The following is a 24,315-nucleotide window of genomic DNA, read 5'->3' as shown; positions in this document are numbered from 1 at the left end:
CATGCATAGACACACACACATATATTTCATGGTCTATTGAAATTCTTGATTCTGATTGGCAGTAGGGTGTGCATTATTTCCGCTGAAATGCACAGGTAGTTCCAGTCAGTTTTGATCACAATTAGAAATAAATGCATTTCAAACATTTTGTAGTAACCATGGCAAATGGTTTGAGAGACAGTTGACGTACTCATTTCTCGGTAGTGGAACACACGTGGTCAACAGCTGCAACACCAGCTTAGTTGAGCTACTTCTTAAACCAAATGGATAATCTTAGGTTTTGCATTGGAGACGAAATTTTCTATAAAGCTCTCACCAGTCCCGATGTTTCAACTTTAAGAGAGAGCATGCGGGAGATCTCAGAGTACTTTGGGTGATAAACAAAGTAGGCTATACAATGCACAGCAAGTCATCCATGTTATTGCCCTTCTCAAATTATCTGTGAAATTAGTGTCTGATCCTTCCCAGTTTCATTCATTAAATCATTTTCTTTTCGCCTTAGTCCCTTTATTAATCTGATGTTACCGCAGCGGAAAGCACCGCCAACTCATCCAGCATATGTTTTACGTAGTGAATGCCCTTCCAGCTGCAACCCAACACAGGAAACACCCATACACTCTTGCATTCACACACATACACTACAGCCAATTTAGTTTCTTCAATTCTCTTGCCTGCTTCCAGTGTGTTAAAACTGTTGAATTCTTCTTTTGTATCAAAATATGAAGTTTGAGTTTTCTTATTTGATATTGCTATACGCAGTTATTGTGATATGTATTGATTATTGTTTAATGAAGTGAAGGTTTTTTTAAGGAATGTTTTGTATTGTATTTGGGAATATTTTGTTTTTAAAACTAGTTTGAAAGCTCATAATCCTATATAGCCTAATGCTACAGCACTGTACCACAACAACTATATTTTCCTGCACAAGGGAATTAATGGAAAATACCTATATTCATATTATCTTAATTATTGGTAAATAACATAAAGCTCAAGTGCTGGCCTTTTCTGTATATTTAGAACTGAAGAGCTTCTTGTGATGCACAAGAAGTACAAATAAACTCAATAATGAATGTTATACACATTCAAAGATTAAGCTCATCCTTCAATAAATATAAAAAAATAACAATAACGGACCTATATGTTTTATGCATATGTGATAAACACAAACTATACAAAAATTTGTTACATAGATATTTAACTCTATATATAATTTGTATAAAATACTTCTATATTTTTATACCTAAATATAATTAAACAAATATATGAATGCATGTATTTATAATAAATATACACAGAACACACATATATTGTCAAAATCAACTTATATTTTAGATGCGATTAATCACGATTCATTTTTACCAAGCACCTCACACAAACATACATACATACATACAGTACTCAGGACTTCCTCCAGACTTTTGACAATAAATTTTGCCCCTTATTCAGCCTTGACTTGACACAGACACAATCAATTTTATAAAACAGCCTGTATGGCTGCTTTTTAGCCATAACATCTGAGCAGCTTTTTGACTGTTAGGATCCATCCTACAATGGCAGCTTGATTACCAAGTATGGCTCCTTTTCTTGAGAGTGTCAAAAAAGAAAAAGGCCATCTGAAAGGCACTTAAACACAAATTATGTAGATTTAAGCACTGCTTTTAGAATCCAAGGACAGCGGCATGAATATTCATAAATTGCCCTCTGTCCCTGTTGGAGAGGGCAACTAAAGAAAGGTCTCTCTGAGATAGCTGGCCAATAAGGTACTTGTGGTCTCTTAAGAAGTTTGCCAAACTCCGCAGACGTGTACTGCTGTTCAAAAATACAACCGCAAATGCAATGGGAGAATTCAAAGCATATAGAGACATTTACCATTGTTAAATGTGAATGAAACGTACCTACATGCGTAAATGTATCTACATACACAGGCAACAATTACAGCTCACACAATACATCATCTCACCTCACTCTTTTGCCAAGGTCATCACCATTGCATACCAATTCAAGCCAGTGACAAAACATTGCGCGATAGGCTGAATGCAGACTGCAGGAAAACAAAGAGCCTTGCTTATGCCAGCTGGACCCTTCCAAACTTGGCACTGCAGAGCTTGGCTCCTGCCACCACAGGCAAGCTGGAAAAACCCACCTTACCAGGTAGAGGCAAAGCCTTTGAAAGCCCAGAACATCCATCAACTCCACAGCGGAGAAATCCACACACACACACACACACACACACACACACACACACACACACACACACACACACACACACACACACACACACACACACACACACACACACAAACACACACACACACACACACACACACACACACACACACACACACACATACATACATAAACTTTCTCTCTAGTTCAAATTCTGAAGGATAAACAAGATGAAGACAACTGGCACCTCTCTCTGCCCAGCTCTAGCAGCTCTCTGATGGAAAGTAAAGGGTGTTTCTTCACCGCCTAAGATTAGAGGTCTCAGCAGGGTCTGGCAGGCCTTAAGAAGAACCCACGGGCACTCTAGCAACAACAAACACAAAACATACACTCCTCTAACCAAACCATTCTGGCCCCTTCCTTTGACCACTATGAGGGAGGATAAAATTCTGTACACCCCACCTAAAATGCCAGTCTTTGGGGCTTCCCCATTATAATGCTCACACTCTTGCAGTTCTGGTGTAAGATTCAAAATGGCTTTGTACATTTGTATAGATGTCAGCCTAAGACGCTCTAGCATTTGTCAAGTGGAAACCCAGTAGTGAAAGGCTCTTTTATCCCATAAGGTAAGCTGAGGAGGTGCTGCCCTACCAGAGGATCTGTTCAGACGAATCTCCGATAGAAAGCTTTATGAAATAGAAGCCCGGAAGCACAACCCACCACCAGATTAAATGTCCGTCTTTGCTCAAAATAACTGCTTTGCGGATGCGAGTGCGTACAAAGAAAAAATCAACAATACAAAACATAAAAGAGAAGCAGGAGGAGGAGATGATAGTTTTATCGATCTCTTCAGGGTGACGGGCTGGAATGGAAGCAGTCAATCCAGCAATGCGGCTCATAGAAACAGGGCTCCTGAGTCAGCAGGAGGCATCTGCCAAGGCCCGGCAGAATCAGGCAGGGGGTGAGGGGTGGCAGGACACCCCATATAGGGCCACGCGCCAAGCATAATGACCCACACACACAACTGGCACAGCGCTGGGTGGCAACAGGAGGGTTTTAGTGTGCGTGTGTGTTTGTGTGTGCGTGCGCATGTGTGTGTGAGGCAGAGGAGGGGTATCCAGTGGAATGCGTTGCTTGAATTCCACGGGCATGCTGCCTCTTTTACCGCAGCCACAATGAGCAGAGTGTGAGGACTTCACAGAGATGGAGGGACAGTGGGAGGGGGGAGGGAGAAAGACATCAATGGAGGAAACCGGGCACAGAGCCAAACTTCAGTATTACAATAGAGGAGCGAGTAAAGTAAAAGTGTGAGAGTAGGGAGCTGAGGGAGAAGATGTAGAAATGAGGCCTAACGTATCTTCAAGGGGTGATGGCAATTCTATTATCAGAGTGTGGATAGAGGTCCAATGTGACTCTCGAGAGAATGAGTCACAGTGCTGGGATCAAATAATATCTACAGGGGCCTAAGGAACAGTGAGCACTGAGAAAAGGGGTAGAACTGAGAAAGAAAATGAGAAAAATAAAGAAAAGCTGGATCTAAAAGGTGAATAAGAAGAGGTAGAGATGCAAAATATTATTGTATCATTAGTAGATATACATTTACCTTGGTTTGTTTTTAAGTCTTTAAGCCATATTTATATGTTGTAATGCTTAGATTTTCAATAACAGTTGAAGCAGATCATCTTAGTTATTTCATTTAAACCAATTTTTTCAAAAATTTATATCAGTTACAGGACATTACATGAAATTGTTCCATCCTATCATAAATGCCACTTTGTAATTCAGTGTATATCCTTCTGTTTTATCTCAGATTTGTAATGACAAGAGCATGTGAACACAATCTGGATGTACCATCTAAACATTAAACATCAGCAGATATCCGACTACATAACCAGCTTATCCTAACCTAACCTGAATATTCAAGAACGTAACACTACAGGAACACATTCCTCAACAGTTCAGTACTAAAAGTAACACTACAGCTTTCTCTCTACCAAGTGATTAATGTATGGGTGGGAGAGAAAAAGGTGCATCAAAGCATTGTGATTCTCTTGAATAATTTTTAATCAATTCTTAAAAGTTATGAATCGATTCTGTATTCAAATTTGATCATGGCATTGTTAGCCTGTGTGAGTGTAAAGGCTGGTTTATACTTCTGTGTCAAGTGATCAGCATGCAATATGCGTTGCCATTCATTTTACACTGCTGCACGCTGTTTGTGTTCCTCTGCAATAACACTTCCGAAATGTTAGCTGGCAGTTGGTCTTTTTGTTCCTCTGTGTCGAGCTTCGTTGCTAATGTTTTATTTTTTCCGAACACTACCTTAACATAGAAGTATCTAAAACTCGCTCATTCTGAGGAGGTGAACCAGCGGACATGCAACAACTTAAATTATAAGGTTAACACAAAACAACAGTTTCCATGTGGAGTTTGCGAACACTCGCTCCGTTGGGTTCGCGTGGCTCTCACCCCTGCCCACACTCGTCAGCGATACCAAGCTGACCAATCACAGAGCTTGCGCTATGAGTCATTGTGGCGTGTAGTTACATTTTTTGAGAGATGCACATCAGCGTTGGCAATGGCCACGGCGAGGGCTATGCGACCACGCACAGGCTGCGCCAGAGCATACGCACGCGCTTGACGCAGAAGTATAATTCAGCCTTAAGCTAGTAAGAGAAAATTTAAGCAAAGATGGATAACTTAGGAAGTGCAATGCAGTGTTTCTTGTCAGGGGTGCGATCAGCTTTAGGACACTGGTTAACTTCTTGCTACACTACAAATTAAAGCGGAGTGCTGCAAAGCTTAGCTTGTTGTTCAGTGTGCAACCAACTTTATAATCACTTACGAAGGTAACTAATGCAGGACGTGAATGAAAGTTAACTACTGCACAGTGTTGCAAACAAATTAATCATTGTGAACTTTTGTGGTTTAAAGCTAGTTCCATGGCTCTGAAATAAAAGCAATTTCAAAGTCTAAATATCGGTCATTTATACACAGTTGACGGCTAAATTATTAGCACTTGGGTGAAATTTTATTTCTTTTTCACATATTTAAAATTAAATAAGTGATGTTTAACAGAGCATGGAGAAGGCGTAGGCAGGTATAAGACTCTGACAGTATGATAACCTTGAACAAACATATCATAGTTTCACTGTATTGTGATTAATGCTCTAAAAGATATATTTTTTAAAATGTCTGGGTAAAAAAAACTAACTTTTTTCCCTTTGAACACAATATATTTTATTTTGAGAAACATTTTAAATATTTTGCAGCAGTAAACATGTCAGGCTATATAATTTAAATAAATTGGGTTCAAAAACACAGATTTCTTTACAATTTAAAACAGCATCTTCGGATATCTTTTTCTGCTGGAGATACTGTTAATTAAAAACCATTAATAAAAACCATAAATAAAAAATCTTACATGCACATAGAAATGGTTTAGCAGAAAATTTTTAAGCCGTTTTAAAAACCTTGACTTTTCCAAACTGCGGTATACATTGAAAGCGATTATCGTGCCATGCCTATATGGAAATGTGTTGATCTCTTTTGAAGACAGTCTCATTTCTTTTAGTTTGGCTGGAATAAAAGCAGTTTTTAAATTACAAAAAAATAAAAAATAAAATAATAATAATAATAAAATAAAATAGGGCTTATAATTTAAACCGTGCATATGTGCATATAGCTTTTGCTAACAAGTGCTGTTTGTTCTTCATAACTGCTCTTTATAAACTGAAGTTTTAATGTTACATTGATCATCCTGAATTATGCTTTAATAAGATAATTTTTTTTAATTGCAGCACTGTAATCCAGAGATTCCAATCACTAAACGTAAGCATATAGAAACTCCAATTTTGGTTTGAATGTAAAGTTGCAAAGATATAAATACATGTACAGAACAAGAAATAGGGAGTGAAAAAAAATGTAGGTAAACAATTGTTTTGGAATCAGATTGTGACACCCAGAATCAGAATCAAACCAGATCGTGAAGTCCCTAAAGATTCCCACCCTTATGAACCAGGTGTACAAAAATAAGCCCATCCAAGCACTTCCCATCGTAGCTGCAGAATAAGACAAAAATAGAGTGTTACAGATGATCCTGCCAAGCTGGTTGCAGCAGACACCGGTGCAGTCTGTCTCCCAAGGCTGAGAGCAGGTGTCGGAGAGCAAGCACAAGGTTCCTCGCGGTCCCCTCTCCATCAGGGTTTCATTTGCATGACCTCAGAGGTAAGTAGACCACATAGCCTCCCTCTCAACCTGATAAAACAAGGCAGCTCCCTAGATCTTCCTAACTGCCGCAGTGCTGTGAAAGACTAGATAAGCATGCTTAGGAAGGCAATGACACCAATTTGCTCAAATCCAGGTGTGAGTGGTCTGCGTAGTTTGCACAGCTACAGCCTGAAACACTGCAAACAAAACAAACAAAGCGAAAAGGCCTTGTATTGATGCAAACAACCCCAGCAGTCTATTTCAGCATGCTCTACTCCATTGTGCTTGACATGTACAAGCAAAGTCCCATCTGTGCTGTAGCTAGGGTGTTCAACACAGCTCATTACTCTCGATCTCACTTGTATTACGTGGACAGTGCATGAGTTATGACCATGACACTGGACTCTGGACCTAAGGGTCATGGGCATGAATCTTCATTGAGCTGCTTTTTCGTGTCCTTGAGACTCCGCTTCAATGTTTGAACTGGAAAGACTACAGACTTTCATTGTAAGCTCCTGTTAGGTTTATCAGCTACATTTGCAAGTTTAAGCAAGAACAGCTTCTCCAACTGCTCCTTAACTTAAATTCTTCTAGCAATGTTCCTCCTAAATTCTGTTAGGGCTAATCCTGTTATATATGACCTAACAATAAAGGGAATTCATGACAAGCCGGTTTTGTGCTCTGAAGAAAGCTTAAAGTACTAAGGAGACAGTTCAGGGTGGGTCTAGCAGAGAACGAAACTGTCATTGTACACATGGTCTGATGTAGTTTATCTTAGAAGTATGTGTGGGGGTCCTCATTTGAGCGCCTTTCTTTAAAGTTGCCCCAGGGAAAAAGGAAGGTTTTAATCAGTGCATGAAGGCAGATCCATCAGATATGCTAATCAGAGATCTTACCTGAACAAATACCCTCAAGAGTAGTCTCATCCATCTTAATTGGGGGAGGGCTTGTTAATAATGCAAGGAAGGCAGCTTGGTAAAGAAATATTAATGGAAGGATGAGAGAAAGGGGGGCTTTACTGTCTAATCAGCACAGACTGAGCAAAATTCAAATAACATTTCTTAGTGATGAGACGAGAATCTTTTGAGGATCTCAGGGCACCAGTTATGAGGGTCTGATACTGTCACTAAGGCCGATTACACACTGAAACAATAAGGTCTGATGGAGAACTTGATGAACAGGGACATATGGGAAAAGAATGCACTAGTGTAGTCACAATTTCAAAATTTCAGTAGACGGTACACTTTAGGCCATACAACATTTAATAAATGTAAATTATAATAATATTAATTTTAAACCTAAAAATACGGCGAATGAACTTAAATCTGGAAATTGGCCAATAACCATTATGACAGCCATCAACGGAATATATATTTCGCGGGAAAGAAAAGGGTCAATCTGAAAATCTAACTCCATAAGTAATTTAATAACTTAATACTCCATATAATACTCCAATAATCCATATAAATATCCATGCACAGACAATACCAACAAGACCAGGGATGTCAAACTCGGTTCCAAAAGGGCCGCAGCCCTGGACAGTTTAGTTCCAACCCTAATTGAACACACCTGATAAATTAGTTTGAGTCCTTCAGGCTTGTGTGAAACCTACAGGTAAGTGTGTTGGGTCAGGTTTGGAACTAAACTGTGCAGGGCTGCGGCCCTCCAGGAATTGAGTTTGACATCCTTGAACTACACTTTTTAAATTTTAAACAATGTAATTTAGCTTTATTTAAAAAACCTTAAGAAAAAATAAACATCACACACATCAAATCATGAACCATTTCAAACTGAGGTCCTAACCCTCTGTGGTCATTAAAAATCCCAGGATTTCCTTCAAAAAGAGTAGGGTTGAAACCCCGGTATCCTGGCCAAATTTACCCGTTGGCCACTGTCCATCAAGGCCTCCTAACCATCCACATATCATAATTGGCTTCATCACTCTGCCTCCTCTCCACCATTAAGCTGGTGTGCTGTGTGGCGCAAAATGGCTGGCGTTGTATCATCTAGGTGTGCAAAAATGTGCAAAAATGCTTTGAGTACCAAGAAAAGTGCAATATAAATGTAAAGAATTATTAATCATTATTATTATTAATGACACTATATTTGATATTTGTCGTTTCCTAAGCATAAGCAATTTTGAGACAAATCTAGCATTCTATAGTTGAAAAAGCCAGTACCGATCAACAACTTGGATAGATACGATACAGACTGACAGATAGATATTTCATTCTATGACACAGTATAAACTCTAGTATGTCGGTGCCCTTATTTTTAGATAGATACAATGGATGGATGGGTACAATAGATAGATACATATAAATGGATAGATAGATAGATATATGGATGGATGAATGAATAGATAAATAGACAGTTGCGATACATACGATAGACAGATACAACAGACAGATACAATAGAAAGAGAGAGATAGATAGATTTCATTCTTTGACGGAGTGTAAACTCTAGTATGTAGGTGCCCTTATGCTATAGATTATAAACTTATTTGGAACAGCCTGAGAAGTGCTCATGAGCTCCTTCATTGATATACAGAGCATACTGTATTAAAGAACGGCATCTATATGCAGGTGCACACATGGATCTGCATTGCTTTCATCTGGACATCACTTTGGAATACATTATTCCATGACTGAAGCAAACTACATGCTTTGAAGTTCAACCGAAAGACAGTACGCTGCACAAAGAGGCTTCTAGGTTTACAACTTGGGGAATTGAGAGGCAGACGTCCATTGTGGTGATCTATTGACTTCAAAGTCAGGGTGTGTTTATGACACATGCACACACTATTCCAATCGGGCTGAACTCAGAGAGACTGTGGCACCCGAGGGAGAGGAGGGAAATCCCTTCAACTCCAGCCATACTGAAACACAAGTGAAAAAAAGCAGGAACTACATGAAAGGGATAAGGAATAGAATGAGGAATGACTACTTCAACTCAAGCTGGTTTTGATTTGACAGTAGTTGAGGCCTGCAGCATCCTGGGTAAGTGATGTGACTATAAAGGTATTTTGGTACTTAACAAAAGGGGCTACAAGCTAAGCTAAAGCACCGCTCTATGACAGCAACACAAGATCTACACTGCTAGAGTTGTTTTTTTAATTAAAACAGAGTGCCTAGGGGTGAAGGGTGGGATTGGACAATTGAAGGGTCCTGGTGACACGGTCCAATAGATGTTCACCCTTAGGGAGTTCCCAGAACAGTGCTTTTTGTAATCAAGTGTAGCGCTAACCTCCTCGGTTCACCAAGGATGGCAGAATTAGCTTTGCCTTCTGGGAAGACAATGCAGGCTAATGTTCATGACAGGTTAGACATTTCAAACAGTGACTACAGATATGCCAGGTGCTAAATGGGGTCTAAAACAAAACATACATCCTTTAAAAGAGGCCAAAACATATAAAACTATGACACAGGTGAAGATAATGTGGTCTCGAGCCACAAAGGAAATTGTTGTCGGCACATGAGCAAGCATTATGATCTTGACTTCCTGTGCAGGCAGCAAATTGAAACCAGGTTCCTTCCAAAGCAATAGAAGTAAACACCAAACCTTAAAGAGCTCTGACTCAATGTAATGAAGCATTCTCTAAGCTAAGCCATTGGGTTGTTGAATGTCTTTATTTGTGCCCAGAGTTGTGTCCGGTATTACCTAATATTCAAGAATTTGAACTTACTTCATGACCATTAGAAATGTATGTTCTATGTAATGATTAATGTGAGGAGCATGAACGCAATTTGGATGTATAGGGATGTCACGGTCAGGTTTTTTTTGAGTCATTTGATTTTGAGTATCTACCAATACCGAAACCTGATCCAATACTTCTATAAAACATAAAAAACAAATAAAGAAGAGCGAGAAACAGATCCAGAATGCTCCTTATTTTTTTTTTAATTCACCTTATTTTAACATTCAACAACTCTGTTAGCAAACAGAGCACTTCTGTGAGACAGCTTGAACAATCAAGTAATAATTAACACCAATTCTTCACTTTTGGACTTTAGTGCAACAGTAATATAAAAAAAATCTAATACAAAAACAAATAAGCACCTCAACTTAAAATACCCGACAGGCAATCCCAAGATTACTTGATTACGCGATTTATCACAGTTTGCTATGGCAATGTTGTCGACATCAACTTTATAATACCTCCAGACCGCAGACATACTCGCACTTTCTGCTTCAAGCTGCTTCCGAGTTCTACTTTGCCGGTATTTAACCATATATCAGACCACCTAGTTTTCCACAATTCAGTGATTGCTGAATCCAACGCATAATCAACAAAAATTAAAAAAAAAATTTAAATAATCTCATCAAACATCAGATTCCAAACCATATAATCAAATTATATTTATTTCAGTTTGCAATTTTTTTTAATGTTTTACATGACTTATAGACATTGCATACGCAGCGCACGTGATGTATTTGAGTGTCTCTTGAAAAATTACATCCCACTTCCGCTGCGGCCTCACAATCATTACATTACATGGGATATGGGGCGGGAGAGTGTTCAGCTTGTGCAGTAAGCGCAAGTGATTTACATCTGAAGTCATAGCAAAGATGAAATATAGACATCTTGTAGCGCGAATTAAGTGTTTTGTGCATTTGATGTGCTTCAGACTGAAAAAGAAAGTTGAAGCAAACGGAGCAGTGGAACAGACAGGTGGAGATGAGATTGGTTCAAGGGTGATGGCCTCTGGACGAGACCGATTGAAGGATTATTTGTACTTTATATGTATGGCTGGTATTATGGTAGGCGTCAAATCAATAAATTATTTCATTTAACTCTTTTCCTGCAGTTAACGAGAGAAAATGCTTCCTTGCCATTGACGAGCTTTACGACAATCCATGTCTTAGGTGAATTGGTTTAATCCCTATCGTCTCAGGTCGTTTTAACCGTAAACCAAAATAAAAAAAGCTTTACTTTGATGATTTGTGTTATTGTCATTGTTTCAGATTACACACCTGACACAGTAGGCTACCTAATATTGTAAATACACATATATATTTTTTTATAATATAAAAAAACTTTAATATTTAAAAAAAAAAAAGGGAGGGGGGGTCTGATGTAATAGAGTCCTAATCGGGAGTTTCCGATTCTGATTGAGAAACCGCGTGACCGGGCCCAATTTCTGATCATGTAATTGGATCTGGACCAATCGGTTGAGTTGCTTCACTCCCATTCATAAATCATCTCACGTAGCCTATTGGATGCTCAATACAAATTCTTACAGTAGTAGTAGGCAATCCAGGCACTTTTCATCTACTGGTTTTCATATAATATACAGTATGAAAGTATGCAGCAGAGGATTTTCTATACCCTACAAACTATGACTCAACCAGAATCCGTTTGTAGCGTCTAATAATTGGTCCTTTTCATCACAAGAGTAAAAGTTTCCAATCTGTGACAAAAAATAACTAGCCTGAGGTGTTATAAGTGGCCTTCACATTGCGAAGAGTAACACTGAGCCACATACTACAGGGCTCCTGTTCATTTCAGCCACTGCACTACGGCATTGTCATCTTCAGCAAGAGATGAGCCTGCTGAAGTGGGGACTGAGGGGCGTCTCCCTGTTGAATCTGGAATGGTAATGAGAGACCGAGACTCCAATCAAACTGAATTATCCCAGACAGGCCTCTTCAATCACTGGTTGATTTACCCCACTGACGTTTTCTCTCTCCCCCTCTTACTTCTGTTCTTCCCATCACCCACCCGATGAAGGATAGCTGTCATGAATATTCCTTTAAAATCCCTCTTTAAATGAAACCCCAGCCCCAAGAGGACACCTGTTTTCATCCATGAGCGCAGTGAGTGGTGATGAGACCGGGGCCACAGCCATTGCCTTTCATTAGCTGGTCTTTGTGCTTTCCCGTCACGGCCACAATGATCCACCATTTACTGCTGATGAAAACAAATTGTGCACCGGGTGCTTCAATACAGGCCCAGATTGGCTAGCTCAAAATACAGCAAGACAAATCCATTACTCTGTAATATCTTTAGAATGGTAATAGTTTTATAAAGAAGGTAATGCTGCGCCACCAGCTCAATGTCAATATCTGAAGTCAACATGAGGGAGGCTGAGAGCAAACAACCGATTCGCGAATCAAATGCTGCTAGTATTAGCGTTATTATATCAATTAGAATTTATGCTACAGCAGTGCCTTAACAGAAATGGTGGAACAAATTCATTTGTGCACTAATCAGAGGTTTTATTGTTAATTGAACCCAAATCAATAAATATTAAATGAAATCAAATATAAAGACAGAAGAACAATTCCATGCAAATGATAACCTTGCCATGAAAAACAATTAGGTTTTCACTAAAATGGCAAAACTGTTTCTGCGTTTTTTTTGTGTTAGCAAGTATTTTAAAGTACTTTAAAAATACTCGAAATGTCTGTGTCAATGTTTTCAAACTATCATATTTGGTTTACCAAAGTCACACAAGTGCCATTATTTCTTTTGGTTTGTGCAGTTTAATTCACAGATTTTCTATTAAGTATGTTGTAGACTGTAAATTTACACTTTTTGGTCACATCCAAAATGCATGTATATTTTCCTCATTTAAACTATAAAAAATGTACAGGTTGTTTTTTTTTTCTGATTCCTTATCTCCTTGGTTAGTTTTTTTGTAAAATACAAACAGTTGTTTTAAATACAATGTTAACATATACGGTCTATGTCAGTTTGAAATTTTTATTGCAAATGTTACATTCATAATGCTGGAATTGCTCAGAAATAAAATGTACTAGCAAGACATCAGAAATAAATTATTATTACATGAAAAGCGAATTAAAAATAGAAAAAAAAGTTTGAGCAATAAAATGAACAAATTAAAAAATTAAAGCTAAGTTGTCAGAAATACAATAATGAAAAAGAATCTCTTACAGAAATTACTACGAAAAAATATTAAACAAATCTAAAGGTCAACTTTAAAGATGTGGTCCAGAGTGTATTTTTAAGGCTGGGTTGTGTTTATGGGGTGCAAAGCAATGTGTGCTCATGCTTTATTTTTAGAAAAAAACATTTTTCATATATCCTACTTTGATTATATACAACTACTCAGTTAACATAAAAATGACTGTCATATTTTCTAATTCCTCTGAAGACCTGCCCTCAAAAGGCTCTAATTGGTTGGCTTAATAATGTTCTGTGATTCACAGCAGATCAGCTCCACATCACCAAAAAGCATCTATGTTATAAGATTACAGTGCCTCTGGCCACGCCCTAGGGCTGCACGATTCTGGCTAAAATGAGAATCGCAATTTTTTGGCCTTGAAATAAAGATCACGATTTCTCACAATTCTGTAGATATAAAATAATATAAGTGGGCTATAATAAACGTTATTCACAAAGATTTGGTAAAACAGCAATAAGTTTTGTATACCTCTACTGTTGGTCAAAATGTTAAATTTTGTATAGATTTGGAATGGTGGACTTGAACAGACTTTAGATTTGTCCTGGTCATTAATGCTGATGATAATTCTGGTGTTGAATTATTGTGTTTGAGACATATGCTTACAATCTGTAATATCCTGCTTAAAATCTGTCACTGCTGTGATTTTCGCGAATACAGATGACTGGGTGGGTATTTTTGTATTTCGGTTGGTTTTAGATACTTTTTAGGCTTTTCATTCGTAAGCGCGCGCGTGCGCCCATCCTGTCTGTGTGATTTTGCGGTCGCATATACATTACATGAAGACAGAAATGACATTTTTGGAGTGAATTGTATCTTATAAATACAGCATGTGACTCTTTCAACACTATTTGGAGGTGTCCACGTTGCTGAACAATGTATATAAAACAATGTGAAGACTTGTGCGGCCACCATTGCTTCTCTCCTGAACTTGAAAAGATGATTGACAGAATTGTAGAAATGCTGGATTAAGATTGTCTAGGGGCTCGAATCGAGATCGCGATCTTTTTAATTGTGCAGCTCTACCCCGCCCCTTGACTGTGTGGGGTGCATGTGTGTAACCTGAAGGGTTTATGACATCATTAACCCGGATCTATTTTTTTGTAGTCCCCAAAGTTCTTTCACTGTAAGCTTCACTAAGCTAAAGGCTCGTACACATGGAACACTTTTCATTTGCATTTATCGTCAACGTTTTACAAGACGTTTTTCCGGATTCAAACCCAAGCGATATTCACTGGTGTCAAGCAGAAGAGTATGCAAAAATCACTCCTTGGCATTACATCACAACTTTAAGCTACACAACTTTAAGCTTCTGACACCCTGCTTATAACACAGAAGAAGAGGAAGAGAGGAAGTTCACCGATTGTTGGTAAAGTTACTGGTGACTCAAACAAGCATGGATGGTTCAAGTTGCAGCTCCAGTGATGAAGAAATTATTAATTGTTCATAGACCAATAAGCAGCTCCACGTTTATAGCGCCTCTGGGCTTCTTCTTTAATGTGCGCTTTTATTCTGTGGACGTGAATAAAAGTGCCAATCTGATTGGAGGAAAAGGTTTTGAAGCAATGCGTCAAACCTAAAAAAAACAGCATGAGGCGTTTCTTTAAAAAAATTATGCTTTTACGCCTGGCGTTTTGCACGTTGGTGTGCACGATTACATTGGCGCCCTTTATTTGGTCACAAGGTGTTAAACCGCGACGGAAAACACGAGCAAAAAACGTCCAATGTCTCCCTTTGCATTGAATTTTGAGCGTCATACATTTAGATATGTTGTTTGTGTTCACACAGCTACATTACACGTAAAGTTTAAATTATGATCTCCTAGTGGAGCACCCCCTTAAATATTAATTTAAAAAAAAATCACACAACATAAATAATATTCATATATCCCACTTTGATGCAAATCTGCTTCATCTATACGTTGCTTTCAACACTTTGCTATGCAGCAACTATAAAAGTTCAAGTCTTTCCATCTATTTTCCAATTATCCTGGTGATTTCATGTCTTCCAACTAAAGTGGAGGGTGTTCATTATACATGAAGTAGAAGAAAGGAAAAAAGATGTCTTTCGAACAGAATCAGATCAGATAGTATTTAATTGTGGCTTTTATGAGTTGTGCTTTAATGCTATTGTTGCAGACTGGTTTTATCCAGCAGATAAGGCAGCGCGCTTTCAACTCTGATTTACACTTTCTGACGCCGCCTGCCTTTTTCTGCTACCACAGCACAAAAAGTGCTTAGTGTTCCTTCCTTCTGAGGAGAAATTATACTAGGCAAAAAAATTTGAATTTAAAATCAAAAGGCGGCTGAAAAGTTGCTCATGAGATACTTAAGAAGTGACTGTGGTGTACTGATGGACATGTTTATCTGAAGAGGCATCATGGATCCCCTTGAAAAGTGCATTACTCAAGGATGATAAACGTGAAAACATTACATTCAAGTATTTTAATCCCTGCTCATTTTTTGGTTTCTGATTAGCTTTACTTGTCTTCCCTAGCGACCTCTGAGAATGACAAGAAAAGTGTCCTCTGCGTTTGTCTCTGGTATAGGGCTCAGAGGACATCACCCCCACAAGACGAGCTCGGCCCGGGTCGACGGCCCCCGCTGCCTTTCTCCTACAGCGTAACAATGGCTGCCCTCTGCGCTCTAGGGTGGAGGGCGAACTGATCCTGTTACACCATGACAAGTACCACAATCCCCCATTGAAGAGCACATATTCTCCCCCCTCTGCCTACACAAGAGCCAAGCCTATTCATTGCATTGTTTTCTTTCCAGCACATGACTTCTGCGTTGGACCTCAGCAAAGTCAGGTGTTCGAATATGACCTGGAAACCGCCGATTGCCCACACACTACGTAGCCCAAGTTCTTTGGAGTGCTTGCATTCGATATATAAGAAGCCCCGAGTGAATCAATTGATCTAGCACCGATGTTGTAGCTTTCTATTGGGGTTAGAGAGACTAAAACCAATTATCTGAAATGTTATTTCTGCTGAACAGTGCAGAAGTCAAACTTCTGGGTCCCAGAGCACAGGGCATAGTGAATTAGATTTCAGGACCTTGTCTGTAAGTCTGCCAGAAGTAGGGTGCGGGCATCCAGAGGAGGATGTGGAGGGCTAGAGCTCTTCAGAACATGTGGTTCAGGGAGGAGCCATGCAGACGTATGGCCCCACGGCTGTTGCGCACATTAATCATGTTTGGAGTACGAGCGGAAGGGAGGGGATGGGGTAGCCCCATCTCTGCATGTTTGCATGTCTGCTGCTGCACTGACGTGTTCACTGTCAGTCCCAGAGTCAGGGAGGGCTGGAAGACTAATGAGGTGCTTCTCTTTTTCTCTCTCGCTCTTTCACATGTCTCTCTTGCCCTCCAGAGGAGGGCGGCTGGGGAGGTGGGGAGCAGGGGATGACAGGTTGGTTATTTACTCTGCCTTTCATATTTGCCTTTTAGTTCTGTCGTTTTCCCCCTCTCTCCTCCAACCATTTTCCTGCAGTCATCTGTTCACTCAGCTGCCTGCGAGAAACCGGTGCCTAATGGGCCATATCAGCACAGCCACTGCAGGGAAACATAGGCCTGTCATTAGGCTATATTGAAAAAGAAGCCAGTAGGCAGGGAGAGGGGGAGTCAGAAGGCCATTGATATTTATATTGTGGACACATATCCAGGGCACCAAGATCAGCATGTGACGCCTTCCTGCAAACCCTGCTTTGAAAAAGGAGCTATCAATATTTCATCAAGAAATTCTTTTTAAGGTTGAAAAAAAGAGAGGTGGTCCTGTTCGCATGATTTGGGCGTACAAATTCAAGGCTGGCTAATGAATACTCCTTGTATTATTCAGTAGCCAAACCATTTTTGTCCCTCATATAAGAGTAATGATTGACAGAGAGAATGGGGATGGAAATACTTGATGGTAATCAACCATAATAGAGAGCGCAGCGATCTGCAACAGCATGAACATGCCCATTTTCTTCCATTCTGATCACATGTCGGAGAACATAGCGTGCTAAACACCAGCAGTGATCTTGAGGTGGAGGAAGATGTTCTTGTGAAAGTCATCTCGCTCTCTCTGATGTACTGCATCATACGTTTTGTTTTCTTTTTCAGTGTTAACCACTTAGATCAGCCTTGCACTATTCACTTCGGTTACTTAAGGGGGAGGCAGGATGTTTCAGAACTGATATGCTGGGGAAAACGCAAGAACAAGAGTCATGTTTTCCGCAAGATATGCAAAGTCACAGTACTTTGTAAGTCAAAGAGAGGTCAAAGCTTTGAGTCACGAAACCAGAGAAAAAGTCCAGAGAGATTAGGACAAAAGACACAATATACTACTGTAGTTTACTTTTGAATCATGTACTGACCTTGCAATGCGATAATCACAATAAATCTTCAATATAGAACGTACTATAAAAACAAACAAAAATACAATGTTTGAGTCAGTTCATCAGTTAAAAGATATTTCCATGTAGGCATGGGACGATAACGGTTTTTAAGGTTTCCCACGATTTACAAAAGTCAAGGTTTTAAAACGGCCAAACAGTTCTGTTTTACCGTTCCCAAGGTAAGTGTAAGATTTTTTTATTACGTTTTTTGTTTGGTGGTTGTTGTTTTTAGGACAACAGTATCTCCATCAGAAAAGATATCCAAAGTATAAGTGTAAATTGTAAAGAAATCTGTGTTGTATAAACTAATGAAAACAGCAAAAGTCTATGATTTGTTTAAATTATTTAGCCCAACATGTTTACAGCTCCAAAATATTTTAAATGTTTCTTAAAATATAATATATTGGCTGTGTCCAAAATCGCCTACTGCTCAGGAGGTACTGCATTTGAATTTAAATGTATTACTCGACTGATAAAAAAAAAAAAAAAAAAAAGTATGACTTTGTATGAATGGAGCTCAGACTTAGTACATCAACCATTTTATCACAATCACATGACACATCCGCTTCACTCTCAATCATGAATTCTCTCGCGGTTCATCATGAGATAGCATAGTGTCCATCGGATGCGCACTTCAGAATCTTGCCGGAAATAGTAGGTCATTCGGGTACTTCTTACGATTTCTATGAATTCGGACATATTACTCGGATCACATACTGTTTTTAGCATACTATATAGTATGGAAGTATGCAATTTCTGACATAGCCACAGACATTTAAAAATATTATATTTTAGAGCACTAATAAAAATATTGTGAAACCATGATATTTTTATCCAAGGCTATCATACTGTCAGAATCGTATACCTGCCCGTGCCTATTCCAATGTCCACATCAAGAGCTCTGACAATCCATCTTGCTGATGTGTATTTAAGCTTTAGAGGGAATTAATGTTTATTCAGGCAAACAGAAAATGACTGTGGCAAATTAGCATAACTCAGTCATTCCACCCTATGGAAAAAAAAGTGAAAACTGGTGCTCATCCTCTTTTGAAAGTGGAGGGAAAAGGCAAGAACAAAAGGCACCTCCGTTAGTGGTGTGAAGGTGTTTGAAGTAGAGAATTCACATACTTCGGAGCTTTAAGCTCAAAGACCCATCAGTCCTTTAAAGACCCCTGCTAGACCTTCCAAGGCCCACTTGAGACAAATAATTAAATGCAAAAATAATGGATGTAGGCTGTGCTAGATTGTAGAAATCTGTGCAAAGGCAACTTGAGGTCCACATGCTCTGTATGCTTTGTTTAGCAAATCTCAAGTTTTTTGTTTGTTCTCAGAAGTCTAAACCTAAAAATGCAACTTCTGGTACCAATTAATGGTATTTTAATCAGATCAAATCTGACCTTTGAACCAGTCAACCCAATAAGTGATCCAAACAACCAGATCCTGCTCGCAGCTGAATAAATATGCATGGTCAGACAGACTTCCACCGTCTTTGTGCAAATATACTTATAAAGGCTGTAAAATTACAGCGAGGTGGTGCCTAGAATCTTACAAATAAATTCATGTGGTGTTTTATCTTTTTTTCCTGATTTTTTTATTCTATTAAACCTCTTTCTTAAAATAATTTTAAATAAATACACGTACCATTATTATTAATTATCAATCCTTATTTTATGTATGCCTTCAAGTAAACACAGCATGATATTCACAGAGAGAGAGACTAAAAATCCTAACCTTTTAATCAATAAAAGTAAATTGATACGCTACTACCCACTAACCGACATGAGGATAAATAAAATGTTAGTTTTTCAATAAAAAATTTAAAATCATGAGGAGTCAGTGATAACTGTGATTTAAGCAGAAAGCGACTAAAAAGTAAAGGTTTTTTAAAACAGACAGGTACAAATCAATAGCATAAAATGAAGCTATTCAATACGCAGAATTAAATAATGGGGAAAAAATGGCTTCAGAATCAATACAAATCACACAGAGACCTTTAAAGCACACAGTACTAATGGTGGGGCCTTCAGAGCACTCGTGTGATTGGTGGCTGGCAACGAGTCAAGCTAAAACAGGAACTGCAATGGAAGGGTTTGAACGGCTAGAGTAAACACACGTATGAAGTGATGGCTTTAAAAAGTCCACAACCTCCCATGTGACATTTGCATAGAAGTTTGCACATTGCTAACTGCCACAGACTCTGGGCCTCTTTCTTTCACCCTCTGGCAGGATATTTGACCTCATCTCCAATACACATTATCCTTCCTCTCTCGTCCAGACTGAGAAAATTAAGTTTCCATGTGAACTGGCCACAAAAACTCCCCGCACACAAAATCTCAGCTGGATGAAAGGCCTTCTGTGGGGGAGGGTAGCTGCCTGAGTGCTGCTTGAGTTTCCTGCACTCCACGTTTAGTGTTACAGCCCCAGATGTAAGGATTTTCCTCCACGTCTTTACAAATTGAAGGTAGGGGCCGTCCTCTATTTTCTGCCTGCCTAAACATAGCATGTCATAGTATATGATTCCATTTCCTCTGCGCAATCTCACCTCCAAACCAATTTTTCCCCCTTCCTCTGTTCTCGCTTGGCTGATTTGCCTTCTCCTTTCTCTCTTTTTGTTTCCTCTGGAATTCTCTTACATTTGTTAGGCAATTACAGCCAAATGAGGCCCTATTAGGCATGTCTGGAGGCCCCTTCTTTAAAGAAGAGCAACTCTCAGCGGCCTCTATCTCTGACAATGACACCCAAACAGAGAAGCAAGCAGGAGGGAGGAAAAAAGAAGAGAAAGAGAGAGAGAAAGAAAGGGGGCACATCCCTCTCAGCGATAAAGTAAAAAAGGTTTACAGCACTTCCAAACGCTTTGAAACATGTGTATCTTGTGTAAATCTGAGCTTTAAAGTCTTGCCAGCCATATTCTGCTCCTCCCTGTGCATAAAAGCATAAAAGTTCCATTAAAGCGACTACTTCATGACGAAATATCGACAAAATAATCAGCCGCCTGTGCGCAGAGATCAAAGAGGTAAAGCTGCTATCATAAGGGACCTTTAACAGCCAGCACTTTTCAACTAGGATTGTGAGGGGCAATAATGCATAATGAGTGAATGTGCATATGCACGCAACACACTGAGTTCCAATAAAATGCAGATAAGCCGCAGCAGGGAGACGAGCTCACACAAGTGCACGCTGCAAGCCCAGCTGCACGTGGGTAGAGTATGGACGGAAACCTTGCCTCTGGCTCAAAATCGGAGCTCCATTTTGCAGAAGCAAAGGCACTGAACTAAACCGATTGCCCCAAACACAGCTGTAAAGCAGATCGGACCAAGTCTGAGGAGTGCATTGCTGATAAACTAAAATCACAGGGTATGGGGCAGGCTGCGGCAAAATTCAAAGAGGGCAAGGTCGCAATTGATTTCAAACCCTGGGTGGGTGCCAAATCCAATGAGGGAATAAAAACACTCGTCACATTTGGTGCAAAACACATATAGCACAGCAATGTACAAGTTTTTCTATGGCCTTACCTTCAAAAACATAATCGTGTATGAAACTGCGTCACTTTATGTTATCAAGCCTGAGCTTAGCGCTCGGAAACGAGGGCCTGATCAAAGTCTCTGACAGGTCTTTTGTCCTGGAATGCGGCGAGTTGTTTTTCACCTTGCTCCAGTCGCCGCTGATTAGCTGACAAGCCGACGAACCACCCTCTCCCCATTTCCAAATTAATTTCCCTCCTTTGATAAAGACAAAGGGGGGAAAAAAGTGTTTAATGGCCGTGTCCTTCAAAACTAAGAGTGCTAATAAGTGTGAAAAGGAGATTTGTTTAAGTGATTTTCTTTGAGACTTGCAGGCATGGAATTAATTACCTTGATTAAATATTGTCTGTACGGCTGATGAAAGATAGAGCAGAATTAGCGGTCCCTTGTTGAACTTGTATGGTGCTGAATGAGATGTGTCCCGATTACAAAGACCAAAATGATGGCAACACTCAAAGGAGACAAAGAGCTAAAAACAGGCCCAGTGACATCACAGAGAAGCCACAGGCCTAATGCTTAATGACGGCCATTCTCCAAACGCTTTCTCATGAGTTTTAAACAATAACATACCCCATTACTAGTTTGTCCACATAACCGATTCAGTTTAAGAGCAGATCACAGATTCTAACTAATGCACTGTTCTGTTATAATACTGCTATGTGTGTGTATTACAAAAGCACTGAGAAAGAAAAAGCCCGTTTCTAAAGTGAATAGCATTGTGTTCAATGGCAAAAGGAAAGTTGAACTCTCCAAAACAACCTGAAGTCTTCTGAGTCACTTGGCAGAGGAGTAACATAACTCAATTCAAAGCTTGCCTGGGTTTTACAGAGGCACTAAGGAAACTGAACAATCTCTCAGTGGCTCTTCTAGCCATAATCCCACCGAACATTTGCCTCCTAAACACAGAATAAGGTTTTGTAAAGGCTTCACATCACAGCTTTGTGCTCCATTGCGAAAAGCTATACTCTTAAACACCCTCCAACCCCCCAAACACACACACAACGACAACCCCCCACCCTTCTGTGAATGAGGGGAGTTTTCTACAGCTGGGTAACAAAGCATGACCCAATAATCCTCAAGCCTGACTCAAAGCTAGAACCTCCTCTCTAAGGACTCTAAGGACAGAGGCTGTGGGCAAGGGTGGGGTGGCAGAATTACACAAACATAAGTGAGAATTAATTATTCTTATCAAATCAGTTTCCTGTAACAAGCTGCCCGCCACTAAATATTTGGGGCAGAAAATTTGACCATTCAGAGGCTAACGATGAATTCAACATCATGCACATCCCGAGGCTTGGGTGTTCCGCTATTGCGATGGCTTCTGGAAAGAGTTCAAATTATGTTGTGAACTTCCTGGCAAACTTCGGAGTAAGCCTGGCTTAGGGTGAGTTCTGGGTTTGAATCTTTGGGAGCTTGCATTTCGGCTAACGTGCTAAGTAAATGTTAAAAGTGGTTAACATTTTGTTGTGGTGCGTTTGGGAGTTTTAACAGAGTCTGAACTCTGACATTTGAGGAGTTAACAGTAAAACAAAAAGGGGCACAAAAAGAGTTTATTCAACCATGCATAAGAGGATCTTGCAGACACACACCCACATGGGCACATTTTTTCGACTACTCATGGTGAAGGACGTGGGTTATTCGCCAATCAGATACACACGTCCAGTTCGTGGTTTGTGTATCTGTCAAAAGAACACAATCTGCACCCACAGAGCAAAACAGAATGCAATTCAACCTGCTTTATCTTACTTATCAAGTGGTGACGTCCCCTCACTGTCAGATGCCTGATCTATCAGGGATCTGTTCTGTTCATTGTTTCTTCTACAATTCAAAAGATTGTGCTTACTCACACTTAAAGGGACAATGTATAAAATCTCAAGCAGATATCAAAAGCGCATAGCACCTACAATCGCCTATTGTCATCAAAATTAAACATTTCAACAACAAACACTTGACAGAACACTATTAAAATTGTATAAACCTATAATACTAGGCCATGGACAGAAAATAGTGATCAAAATAGCCTAGAAACTAAACATAATGATACTGTCAGTTTAAAAACGCAAAATGACTTTAGCTAACGTGGATTTTTTTATGCCATGTGGAAAAGGGGTTACACTGACTTGTGAAGGGAGCTTTTCAAGGTTGCTAAATAAGTGCTCATGTTATTTCATTACAGCTAGGTTATCACGTTTCCACTAACACTGGCCTTTTAAAGGGACACAGTGGATCTTTGTGAAAATAAATGAATCATGGCTTCTTTATTGAATTAGTTATATGTATACTTTCACTACTCTCATAACACCTACAATTATTGGAGATTTGGGGCTTCCTGTAACTGCTATTTCAAGAAAAGAAAGCTTACATTATAGGAAAATCGTGGCTGGTCTCTAGATGACTGATTTTCTGCTTTATCCTGTTAGTACGTGCTATATAGGCTAAATATTTAATATCGTGAATGGTTTTGTTGATCTTAACTAAACCCTCAAGCCTCAAACTGTATAAATACTGTATTTGGCCTTAGAAGAGAAGTGCAATTTTACGACTTAAAATGTGCACTTCATTAATCATTTTGTGCTTTGGAAACAACAAAGGCCTGCGTATTTTTTTAAATCACTTTTTCCTTTCTTTCACGATGGTGTTTTACCAGTATGTTTACTGAAGTGAAGCGAGTGGGGGAGGAAAATGTATAGACATTTGGGCAGCCATTGAAACTGCCTTCGTGCTCTAAATACCGAAGCCTTTTCGAGTTAGTTTCACAATTTTTCGATTTAGTTTCGTTAAATGAAGCTTAAAAAGCAGTGACATGCTTCTGTGGTTTAGAAAAACATCTTTTTATACCGAAAAACTGCCATTCGGCTAACAGAGAAGAACTAGCCCGATGAGACGGGGGTATTGAGCTATTGTGCTGTAGCCTCTACGAGGACAACCCAACGACACATTTAGCCGAATAGTACGGTTTTTACTCATTTTGACGCTTAAACCAAAAGAAAATCTTCGAAAAAAACAACAGGGAGCTAGATAAAGTCTATGCACATGTATTATCTTTCGTTTTACTACGGCAAATACGCGTCCTTTGTCTTGACCAACCAGCAAATAAACAAAAGATATGGGATTTGGATT

General features: G+C 39.4%; 1 protein-coding gene and 1 long non-coding RNA gene across 2 annotated transcripts in view; one reads left to right on the top strand and one right to left on the bottom strand.

The window, feature by feature from the left end:
• Positions 1-24,315, bottom strand: part of zswim5 (zinc finger, SWIM-type containing 5) — a 50,103-nt gene that overhangs the window by 24,688 nt on the left and 1,100 nt on the right. The gene's annotated exons all lie outside the window — the stretch shown is intronic.
• Positions 22,263-24,315, top strand: part of LOC141378259 (uncharacterized) — a 9,834-nt gene continuing 7,781 nt past the window's right edge. The window contains exon 1 of the long non-coding RNA XR_012392312.1: positions 22,263-22,579. This is a non-coding gene — a long non-coding RNA (uncharacterized lncRNA). The remainder of the gene's footprint in view (positions 22,580-24,315) is intronic.

Source organism: Danio rerio, chromosome 2 (genome assembly GCF_049306965.1).
Source record: "Danio rerio strain Tuebingen ecotype United States chromosome 2, GRCz12tu, whole genome shotgun sequence".
NCBI classification, from domain to species: domain Eukaryota; kingdom Metazoa; phylum Chordata; class Actinopteri; order Cypriniformes; family Danionidae; genus Danio; species Danio rerio.
The sequence above is the reverse complement of the archived record's forward strand: the minus strand, read 5'-3'. Positions and strand labels throughout refer to the sequence as shown.